The sequence below is a fragment of the Tenrec ecaudatus genome, chromosome 3 (assembly GCF_050624435.1).
Source record: "Tenrec ecaudatus isolate mTenEca1 chromosome 3, mTenEca1.hap1, whole genome shotgun sequence".
NCBI lineage: Eukaryota > Metazoa > Chordata > Mammalia > Afrosoricida > Tenrecidae > Tenrec > Tenrec ecaudatus.
In genome coordinates, this window is record NC_134532.1 from 167,641,134 (window position 1) to 167,653,533 (window position 12,400).

The following is a 12,400-nucleotide window of genomic DNA, read 5'->3' on the forward strand; positions in this document are numbered from 1 at the left end:
AATTTTATGATAAAGAACATGATTCAGACAACCAGCAAAATTTGTAGGAGGTCTAAGGGTTAGATGGAGGAATCGTTGCAATAAAATTAATTTCCTGGTTTTTCTGGTTGTTTTGAATATGGACGACAATGGGCTTATTTGTAGATAATATAAAGGGTTCTCTACCAATAGGGCATTATGTTGGCAACTTATTTTCAAATTGGGGAAGGAAATAAAGGTTATTTGCACGGTACTCACAACTTTGAGATTGTTAATGTACAGCACACAGTAAGCTAGAATAACACATCGACCTACTTGAATGGTAAACAAAGTCTGACTAAGACTAAGGACAGCATAAAAAGAGTGAAAATGGGAAGTACTATTCGTGAAAACTGTTTGGCATTATCTACTACAATGGATGGCACATATTAACCAATACAATTTTGAAAGAATGTCTTGATTACGTGCACCGGTGTGCTTTTACGTCAGTGATGTGTGTAAAAACAAATTTAAGGACATGAATTAATTATCCATTGTGGAAAAGACTGGGCAATTGTTTATCTGCTTACGTAGTGGGCTACCGCTAGCAATGACATGAGTGAATTCGAGTGGCACTCACCAGTAAGGAAGAGCCTCCTGTGTGATGCTGAATGAAAGAGGCAAGACACAGCCATTTAGTAAAGTTCAAAACCAGGCAGAACTCAATGATACTGTTCAAGTGGAACAACTTTAAGAAAAGTAAACTCAAACTCACTGCCACCAAGCAGACTCACCGCAGGCCGACAGGGCATGGTAGAACTGCCCCGTGGGTTTCCAGGTCTGCAACAATTTCCAGGAGTAGAAAGCCACATCTTTCTCCTGAACAGTGACTGGTAGTTTTCAACTGCTGATCTTTCAGTTACAAACCCAATACATAACCACTATGCCACCAGGACTCGGTAAGAACAGTAAGGGAATGGTTAGGAGAGTCTGAAGTCAGGAGAGGGTATGACATGGAAATGATGACGGAGCAACTGAGGGGGAAAAAAGCTTACTGGATGCAAAATGAGTTTTAACACAGGCAAGGGAGGTGCTAAAGTGCTAACAGAACTGTATGGAAACTTTAACCTTAAATATTTTAAAATAGAGACAGACTGATCATTTTCCAAGAAAATTTGCATTACTAGAATTTATTCAGGAGAAAAACCCCAGCAGCAGGTCACTCTAACCAAGACAGACATGTAACGTTGGGATGAAACAGCAAACGGAGGAGCTGGCCCAGGTGATCTTACAGCTAAAGTCTGTTAAACCATTTCCGTCTCCATGAAAGGCCGCAGAAACCCCAAACCAGATCCACCATCCCCAAGTCGGTTCTGACTCATAACTTCCTAGAACACGGTTTCTCAGACCGACGGGCTTCCTAATTCTCTCAATCCAGTTTTGACCACTGCGATCCCTCCTCCGGACGATGACACAACTTTCTGCCTTTCCTCCGTGGCTCCTAACCGACCGTCTCTCTCCAAGCCAACCAGTAAGACTGGTCAGCATCCTCGACCCGCTTCTCAGCCTTGCTTCCCCCACTTTTGCTCCAGATCAAAGGAATATTTTTTCACAAGCACCACGTTGTTCCTCACCTGCAGGTCTTCCAGGGCCCTCCTGTCACCTTAACAGATGCTCCTTTCTATAGCCCATGAACCCATTTGAATGGACAACTCCTACTTCCAGGTAAGTTTGAACGTTACTTTTCTGCAAAGCATTTTCGTAAGTCTAAGAAAAAGACGTCTCGTATTTATTATCATCCGCCCTGCATTTCATTATTGGAGCATTTTTACCATAGTGTGTTTTAATTTCCTCTTTTTTCAACATCAACTCTGAATAAAGGCAGGCTATCCACGTAAACTCCCAGAGAACAGAGATTGCATCATCTTGGTTACCATTTAACCCCCAATATCTAATAGCCAGCATCCTGGGCACATAATTAAAAGTCAACAGAAGTTTATTTTAAAAGATGGACAAAGAACAACATGCACATCGAAGTTGAAAGAGAGAACCACCCATAACTGAACTGTGACCAAGCTCATCTTTGAACTTCGTAAAATAAGAAACAAAACATCAGTGTGTCAGATCTGGCCATCCTTTCCCTTTTAGAATGCAAAGATGACTCAACTTGAGGACACTTACAGCAGGGAGGGAGGGGGTGTTGACAGATGACGAATATTTGATAGATCTCAACATTCACGATCGGCACTGAGGAAGGTTGTAACAAGGAGCCCGGGGGTTGCAACGGATAAGCGCCCAGCCGCTAACCAAAGAGCCAGCAGTTCAAATCTACCAGCCGCCCCCCAGCAGGAAGATGTGGCAGTTTGCCTCTGTGCAGAGTTAAGGCCCAGGAAACCTGAGGGCAGTTCTACTCTGTCCTTGAGGGTCACCGTGATTCAGAATCAACGAGTCCACAACAAGTCCTTTCAAAGGACTTACTTTTATAAAACCCAAACTCATTGCCATCGAGTGGATTCCGACTCATGGCAACCCTACAGCGCAGGGTAGACACTGGGTGTTGACACTGTGCTGTTCATCGGAGTAGAAAGCCTCGTCTTTCTCCCTGGAGTGGCTCGTGGTTTTGAACTATTGGCCTTGAGGTTAGAAGCTGTTATTGTGGATAAAAGCCAGAGGAAAGCCTAGAGAAAACTTCAATTTTTTTTCTTCCATTGATACCTATTGGTCTAGTGGTGAGGTTTTTAGTGTTCTTTACATTTACTACTACCTAGCCACTGAAATATAATACCAACTTCTCAGTATGAAAGAACATACATAGTATATTAAAAAGCATAAAAGCTTAAGAAAAATAGCATAATCCTATTGTTAAAAATGCTCCAGCTTATAGGATGGAAAGTCGGGGGGGGGGGAAATAGTAACAATGACCAGAAGTTGCCTGGGTCTGTGCACCCCAGCTGGAGAGGCCACTCAGGCAGGTGAGGACGGCACACTTTTCCCCCATTGCTAGGTCACTGGGATCTCCTCCCTGTGCAGACGCGGCAGCAGCAGGTTCGAAAGCCCAGGCAGAAAGGTGACCTGCATGGAATTGGATCACATGGTCTAACTGGACACCCAGGACCCCACAGGGCTGGGGAAGTGTGCACCCACACTTGCACAATGCGGCAGCCCAGGGCAAACACGGTTTCACTGTTCATGTTCCATCTATGGGGTACTATCAGACCAAGTGGACCCCTGACTTCTTGAACATAGTTCATGCCTTCATTGTATACGCAGGACCACAAGTTACATTTTGGATGGCCAAATGAGGCCTAAATTCACTTCTGGAAAAAATGTCGTGAGGTATGTATAGTATATGCATAGGCTGACTATGCCAGAACTTTTTACATAATTTCATCCTTTCCATGTAGTGTGTGTGTGTGTAAAACCTGCATGGGTGAGCTAATTGTAAAGAAACATGGTAGACTTAAAAATGATTATCTTTAGAGAATTTTTATGGATTATCAAATACCAGTGCCACGAGGGAAAGAATTACATAACTTAAAGTCATTGCTCTAATTGAATATATGGAAGCCCCTTCTGATGAAATGAGTTTAAAAAGGCCTGTCGAGCTTTTTCTGGGCCACCTTGATAGAGACACCGTTCACAGCTTCATTAGCCTTTCCTTCACATCATCAGTAGGTCTTTCGTCAGCAGAATCACCACACACACTGACCTAATTAAGAACCCCGCAAAAGCGATCTACCATCAGAGACTGAACTACTCATGAGGTTTTTGAAACTGGCTGAGGGGGAAAAAAAGGGAAGCTATCATCATGAAAAGATAGAGAGGAATCATCAAATGCATTTTCTTTATTAATTAATTAAAAGAGGGACAGACTATTTTCCATTTTCTAGGAGCAAAGGTTTGATATTTCTAGAGGCATTGCTTCTAGTCTGATATATGACCAAGCCTTTCCCCACATCTCCTCTTTCAGCCTCTTCTCACAGAGGTTACACTGGCTGTCCGTTTACACTGAGAGTTCAAGGGCAATGGCATGGTAAGTCAGTTAATGGACACAGTGTGACTTTGGAATCAAAGGACTGAAATGTTAGTGATTTATAGTCACCCCATCTATAGCGTAGAATCTAGGACCTCTAATCAATGACTTATAATAGAGGTTAGATTATAACCTTAGAGAATGTCACCCTGGCCAGTGTACCACAGTTGGGGCCGTAGCCTAGGCTAGAAGGTCTAATCCTTTGAAGGACATGGACAAAGGAAAGGATTAATGAGCTAAAAACCAAACGCTCAGCCATCTAGCTGATTACGTCTCATACTGACCCTGGGGGACAGATAGAACTGCCCCCTGTGGGTTACTGAGACTGTCATTAACTCTTCACAGGAATACAAAGTCTCTGCTCCCAAGATGCAGCTGGTGGTTTCAAACTGTTGACCTTGTGGTTTGTAGCCCAACAGGTAACCACTATGCCAACAGGGCACCTCAAGTTACCTAAAAGCAATGGTTTTCGACCTGTGGATTGTAACCCCTTTGGGGGTCGAACGACCCTTTCACAGGTGTTGCCTGATTCATAACAGTAGGAAAATTACAGTGATCAAGTAGCAACAAAAATAATTTTATGGCTGGGGTGTCACCACCACCACATGAGGAGCTGTCTGAAAGGGCCGCTGCAGGAGGAAGATTAAGAACCTCTGCCTTAAGGTAAGCAAAAGCTTTCCACTGAAGGCCAGGAAGTTCCAACTTGTTGGCCCCCACGTGAAACCCACAAGACCAGAGAGGACACCCTCTCTAACTCCACACTCACTCCAATTTTGCTTCTGATTTAAAAAGTTACCTGTTGATGTAATGTATATAGACACATAGAATATAATTGAGAGTTCAGAAATAAATCCACACATCTATCAACTGATTTTGATAAGGATGCTAAATCCATCCAATGGGGAAGCAAGAAGCTATCCAATAAATAGTCCTAGGAGAACTGGATTTCCACATTCAGAATAATGAAACAGGATCCAACCCTTACACCACCACAAACAGCAGATCAAAACAGATCAATCATCAATATGGAAAACCAAACAATAAAATTCCTAGGAAGAAATGTAGATGAACATAGTTGGAGGAGTTAACTTACATAATTTCCAGACTTCTTATAAAGCTTCACTAGGCAGGACACTGTGATAGTAGCAAAATGATAGACATATAGATTAATGAAACAACTAGGAATTCAGAAAAAAAAAACCCACGGTGGAAAAATGGAATTTAAAAAATAGTGCAATTCTTCCATAAAAATTTTCAAGCCCCCTCAAATAATCCATCTCATTTTCAACAATGATGTGGGAGCAACACAATGGTAACATCTAGATATGCAAAATAATAATGATAATAATTGTTCAATTCTTATCTCAGAAAAGAAACAAATGTTGGTCACGAAAGACTCACAGGCCTAAATGTAAGCGCTAACGCGATAAAGCGCGTGGAGGAAACTGCAGGGTCCACATCTTTATAATGTTGGGCTAGCCAACTATCTTGTAAGTAGGATATAAAAGCACAGACTACATGCGGGGAATGAAACAGTAGACGCCATTAAAACTCACTATTTAATAAAGCTTCCATCAGGAGACTGGAAAGGCAAACTCTAGGCTGGGAGAAAATATGACTGATGCTCCTAGAAATGCGACAAAGACACACGGAGACAGAGGACAAGAGCCAGGTGAAGGGGCCGAGCCACACAGGACACGCCAGGGTTTGCCATAGTGCCCAGCATGGCGTGTGTGTGTGGGGCGGGGGAGAAACAACTTGGCTGACACCCTGATTAGGACTTTGAGTCTCCAGAGTGTGAAGCAATACGTTTCTTCTGTGGTGGAAAGTCACCCATTTTTTGTGGTCTTTTGTACGGCAGCCATAGACAAGTAATAGGCTCCTAGTTCCTCCCCGGAGAGGCATAAATAATGTGTGGTCTTAATAAAGAAATCATGGGCGAGGGCCAGTGCTCAGCATCCTCCCGCTTCCCAGCAGCCCAGCTTCTCAGGCAGAGCTGCTGCCCGGTCCGCAGAGCTCCTGTGGGCCAGCATTCAGCACACAGTCCCTGTTCTGCTTGGACCTGGTGCCGAGGGGGACGGAGGAATGCTGTGGGGCCTGTTCGGGCCTTGGCTCCAAGCTACATTCCCGCAGTCAGCTAGATGGACAATACAGCTGATGATGTATTTCATCTCCTCCACCCACTGTCAGAAACCGGGTGTGAAGGAGGTGCCTGGTGAACCAGCTCCACACTCAGAAGGCCTTTCGTTCCTTCAGCTGCCTGTCACACTGCTCCTCCTGCTCGGCTGACTTCCTACCCATGACGTCGTTCCTAAATCTTGAGGTTCTGATGAATCCTTTTCTAGGGCCTGCCCCAAAGGACTACTTTGTAAACCTTCTATAATATTTATTCTGCCTGGCACTTTGGACACTTAAACATTCTCTAAGAGATGTCATCTTTATCTTGGTTTTGATCATTCCAGCTTAATTCTTCATTACATTTAATTTGAGTCACCTTTTGCATTGCTCCCCTCACGCTGACTAAGTTCAGCAAGGCAGAGAGTCACTTCTACTGTCCTGCTAGTTTATCTCGTCTTGTGCTGTACACGCACAGGGCTAAGCAGAGAATAAAGCTCCATAAATGTTTCCTGAATTGAGCTACATTTCCTCCTACACACCTAGAATCCACACCGATTAAGTGCTGATTGATTAATTCATTGAGATTAGTGAGATGTGGAGGCTTAGTCTAAAATCAAAGTGCCCTCTTATTTATTTTCAGAAAAATTAAAATTTCATTCCAATAGTAAGTACAGCAGATGTATTTCCTTCAGGTGTTGGTGGCAGAGTGGTTACACGCCGGCTGCTAACCACCAACCAGGTCAGCAGTTTGAAACCACCAGCTGTTCTTGCAGGAGAACAAGAAGGCTTTCTACTCCCACGAAGAGTTGCAATCTTGGAATCCCACGGGATAGTTTCACTCTGTCCTTTAGGGTCACTTGAGTGAGAAGCAACTCTATGGCGGTGAGTTGTTTGTTTTTTTAAACTAGGGAATGTTAAAATGATAACAATCATTCCTTTACACCTTGGTGTTTGGCGGCTTCATATCTACAAATTACAATCAGTTTAAGGTACTCAGTACAAAGGGTAAAATCTGGTTTGCATTATCATTGGTTGCTTTTGTTTTTGAAATCATCAATTTCTAAAGAAAAAGGGGCTTTTCACATTGAAGCTTTAAGGCAGTCTTGGAAATACAATCTAGCAATGTAATAGAGTTCTGAAATCGTGACTCAGCAATAGGGGCCAAGCTCCAAGGGCAATCAGGCTTACATCAGCTCTCTGCTGTGCGGTTTGCTGGTGCACAGTGCACCAGACGTTCCACTTTCCCGCTGTCCAGAGCCCATGGCAATGGTGCCTCTTGGCCTCACAGACGTTCCTTGTCTCAGTAGCCCGGCAGCATGCATTACTACGCCCCACATCCCTGCAGGGTTTGGCACATGCGTGGATTTACTAAGTACCTATTTTTGGGGGGTGGGGGAGAAAGATGAGGTTTTCCACTTCTGTAAAGAGTTACATTATTGGAAATGATAGGGGCTGTCCTACCCTGTCTTAGAGGGACTCGATGGGTGGCAGCCAGTTTGGGGTTTTTGTTTCCTAGCTAATTGATTACAAGGGGAAGGGAGAAAAGACGTTTCAGGGAAGGGTTTAATAACATAAACAAGAAGCCTCTATCTATTAAGTAACTACTGAATACTCGGTTTCAGGTTGGCAGAGTTAGAAAGAGAGTGTTTGCCCTCTAAAATCCTGCTGCTGTGTGCTATGAAGTTGACTCTGTCTCCTATCAATCCCACAGAGGAGAGCTCTGGGTTTCCAGTGATTGAAATCTCCATGGAAGCAGACTGCCACATCTTTCCCCCTCAGAATCGGTAGTAAGTTCAAACGACGGACCGTTAGGTCAGCAATTGGGCACTTTAACCATGATGCCATCAGAACTCCTAGAAGCCTCATGGTTGCCTTTATATTGAAACGATTTTACAACTGGAAATGGATGTGGGAAAGGCAGTCAGAAGAGAGGCACCGTATCTTATGGGGAAGCTGAGCCTTAGGAAAGGAAACGTTGGCTCTGAAATTGCAGAGACTAATAGGTAGAGTCAAGCTCAGGAGGGAAGTAATGTCCAAGAGTTGCAATCTATTTGCAAGGAGAATACTTTCAAGAGTCCATGTTTAATCTGATCGCCCTCATTGTGGCCAAGACTCCACTGATCTGCCTACACGTCCAACAACATTCTAAGATATGGAAATTGAGGCTGGGGCGATGCAGTAAGTTCGACCAGCCTACTCGATGCCAAAGCCCAGGTTACACATATAATGTAGTCTGTATGTTACTCAGTGGCCCGACTAGGGGAGAAAGAGGAGACTCTTCTACTCCTGTAAAATTTTACAGTTCTAATAATGCTCTAGAGCAGTGGTTCTCAACCTGTGGGTCGTGACCCCTTTGGGAGGTCGAACGACCCTTTCACAGGGGTTGCCAGTTTCATAACAGTAGCAAAATGACAATGATGAAGTAGCAATGAAAATAATGTTATGGTTGGGGGGTCACCACCACATGAGGAACTGCATTAAAGGGTCGAGGCATTAGGAAGGTTAAGACCCACTGTCTTAAAGGCTTGTTTTCAGACAAGCAGCCAACTAAGTGAAGCATCAACTAAGTCCACGTGCAAGAAGCACACCAGCTTGTTTGACCCAAAGGTTTAATGGCACCAGGGCTTACTTCTGAACATCCCGTTTGCAGAAGGCTGTGGGTGACAGTGGAAACCCAAGCCATTGTCAGGGTTCACACGCGGATCAGGCATCCAGGGAATCCTCTCCAGTCATAGTGGAGGGATGCGAACAGCCTTGTTAAAGGACAGAGAGCCTTGTAAAGTCAATTACGGTAGACATGCTTAGGTCAAAGTGCAATCTCGGACCAGTTGATCTCCCTGTTGACATATTGTGAAGCTGTTTCAATTGTTTTCAAAGAGACGGGGGAATGTACATGGGTGGAGTCCTTGGTGAGTCCCCTCTGCCCATGGACCAGGGATGTGACCACCTTGCTAACATGCAGCATGTACTGGAAAGTGGACTGCCACAGGTGCCGTACGGTTAAAACAGAGCACCTTGTCATCGGATCTCCGTTATAGTCCACTGAAATCTGTTCTGCTTTTTATTGGTTTCTGTTTTCTTTCTGATTGGAGTTTTTAATCTGTTTTACATTGTTATTCTGGTTAGTTTTGTATGTTTGTTTCTATTTTAATGTTCTTCTGTATATGGTAAATCTATAGTGACAGTAACTGGATTAATGGTTCTTTGGGGGATATGGCAGAGGAGGTGGGGGATAAGGAGCTAATAACGAGCAGTATAAGAATGAATAAAATGTTCTACAACTGATTTGGTGATGATTGTACAACTCTTCTTGATGTGACTAAACGAGTGAATTATATGCCAATAAAATTTGGGGGGAAAATATGTGTATATATAAGAAAACCCAGTAGAAGTATATTCTGGATCATGTGGGACGTCTACCTTCTCACCCAGCATCATAGCCAGGAGTGGAGGCAACAGAGATGGCTGTGGGGCCTGATCTCATGGACTTGTATGCTCAGCCCTCAGTGGGTGGTAACAGAGGGGCACGATCTGATTGGTGGTCTCTCTCAAAGAGGGAGCAAAGCGACACATCCAGGGGCGATCAGAACCCTTCAGACGTGAAACCACGATTGTTTAGACCAGAGGTGTGGAGTCGGAGATTGAAGGAAGTGGGTGGGCCATAACTTCTGGCCACAACTGAGATTTCATTTCTTTAAAAAGAAAAACACAAGTCTGCGCACAGGCCGAAAGGATGGGTGGGAGTTGGCCAACAGAGGAGTCAAGAGTGGAAGAGAAGGGGACAGCAAGGCCTAGCGGTGAGTGAGAGCAGGTTGCATCGAATAAACTGAAGAAAGGTGAGTGGGTGGGGATATTATCAAGTAAGAGATGAGGCGAGGGGCGTGCATGGAGTCAAGACGTGGCCAATTAAGGAGCTTGCGCTTAGGCTAAGAGGTGAGACTTTGAATGACTGAAAGCACAGAAGTGGCACACTCTCTTCCAGGAAAACTGTACGCACCGAGAAGGCTTTCTGGACCAAGTAACAGAGGGAGTTAGCGGTGTGGCAAGGACAGCTGCCTGGGCTGAAGCACAAGCCACGTTTGTCACAGGCAAAGAAACAGAAAAGAACTGTGCAGTCATTAAGCACGATAAACTGACAAGTAAAGCACGAAGTCATTAAGTGGAGTACATTAAATATAATGAAATTTTTTGTTTCTGTTTGTTTTCGTGTCAAGCTACCTGGAAGTCCTTCATTTTGATCAATTCAATTGTTCCCCGTGGCTTTTTAGGCTATGGCCTTTTGGAAGCAGAGCACCAGAACTGTTCTCCAAACAGCTGAGTGTGGGCTTGAACCGCCAACCTTCCAGCTAGTGGCCAAGCACTTAACTGTCGGTGCCATGCAGGAAGTGGATAGAATGGAAAGATACGGAGGTAGGAAAGGGGGGATCCATTGAATTGTGATCCTAAGGAAAAGCCGAGGGAAGCTTTCAGGTGGTTTTAAGCCTAGATTTGAGTAAGAATTGTTTCATCACAATCGTGAGCTAAGGAGACTGTAACTATACTAAGACACTTACATTCTTTTACATCTTGCTCTAAATAATTTACCTATGTGTATCACATGAATATTTATTGCTAGTAATTGGAGATTTAGAGTTTGAGGCTTGCTGAGGTAAAGGTTGCAATTTTACAGAAAAAAAATGTAACTTACATCATTTATATAACTTATACCCCTAACTAGGGAGTTCCGGAAGTGCAGTGGTTACGATTTGGGCGGCAATTCCCAAGGACTGATGTGCAAAACCACCCTCCTCAGGAGAAAGACTGGACTTTCTACTCCCATAGAGCCTTAAAGCCCCATCAATTCACAGAAGCGGTTCCACCCTGTCCAATAGGGTTGCTATGGGCCAGCATCTACTCGATGGCAGTGAGTTAGGATGTTTGCATACCCTTAGGAATATCTTCTTGGAATCAGTTATCTACAAGACTAATCTCACTGTCACCTCAGTCACAGATAGACGTTTTGCATCTGCCTCTCACACTCTACTATAAGCTCTTTCAGAGCAGGGATTCGGTCGCCCTCATCTTTGCATCCCCAGTACGTACTGCAGTGCCTGATGCACCTCCTGGATCATGGAGACACCTTCCTCTGTGGACCATGTAGCCATCGCTGAGGGACCCGCATCTACTGGTGGCAGCAGCTGCACAGAGCAGTCATTGCTCAACCCCACCCCCTACCATTGATCGATGCCAACCCATAGCGACCCTGTAGGACAAGGTGGAACTGTCCTGGAATTTTCGAGACTAACTCTTTACGGCAGTAGAAAGTCTCATTTTTCTTTCTTGGAGAGGCTGGTGGTTTTGAGCTGCTGACTTTGTTGATTAGCAGCTCAACACATAACTGCTACACTACAGTCCATCAAGGAGGAATTAAGGTTTATGGATTAAAGTTTACCTTTATAAGCCTGAACCTGTCAACTAACAGCAAGTCTGCATATGTTAAATACCTAAATCCAGACAACAAAGAGCCAGATCAAAGTCCTCATACATGTGTCTTTGTTTCACAAAAGTGACGAGGTAATTGCCTATGATGAAAATCACAAGAAAAATGCTTTATAAGTAGATAAAACAATTCATTAGTTTTGTTAGACAATAATATTTAGAAAAACATAACAAAAGATAATTGTCATACTTCCTTGGCTATTGAAGAATTGAAACTATTTCAAGAAATTCTACCTCAGAAAATATATTTGCTCCTTGTTGCAACCTCCAGTAGTCAATCTAGTGAAGCTTATTATTTATTTTAAAGTCTATTTAGCTCTTTGTTAAGGAACTCTGGTAGCATAATGATTACGAATTAGGCTGCTAACTGCAAGGTCAGCAGTTCAAAACTGCCAGCCACTCCTCGGGAGAAAGATGAGGCTTTCTCTTCCTGTAAAGAGTTACAGTCTCAGAAACCCATTGGGGCAGTTCTAGCTGGTCCCGTGTAGTCACTATGACTCAAGGGCAGTGAGGATTTTTGTTTTGTTGATCTCTTTCGCCGTTATCAAAGAATATACGGTCGTTAAATTGCTGGAAAATACAGAAGAGGGCACTTTATGTGGAAGACTCAGAAGCTTCCTAAGAAATATTATTACTTAGGTCTATTGGAACTATGGTTCATCCATCCATTTTACAAAGACCAAAATGAAGCACCTTTCTAATTGCCTTTCTTGTTTGTCTGCATTTCAAAACAGCAGAAAATAATCAGTCACCTTCATCAACAAGCATTTACAGTGATGGACTGAAGAATCTATATGTAAATGAATTACAAAA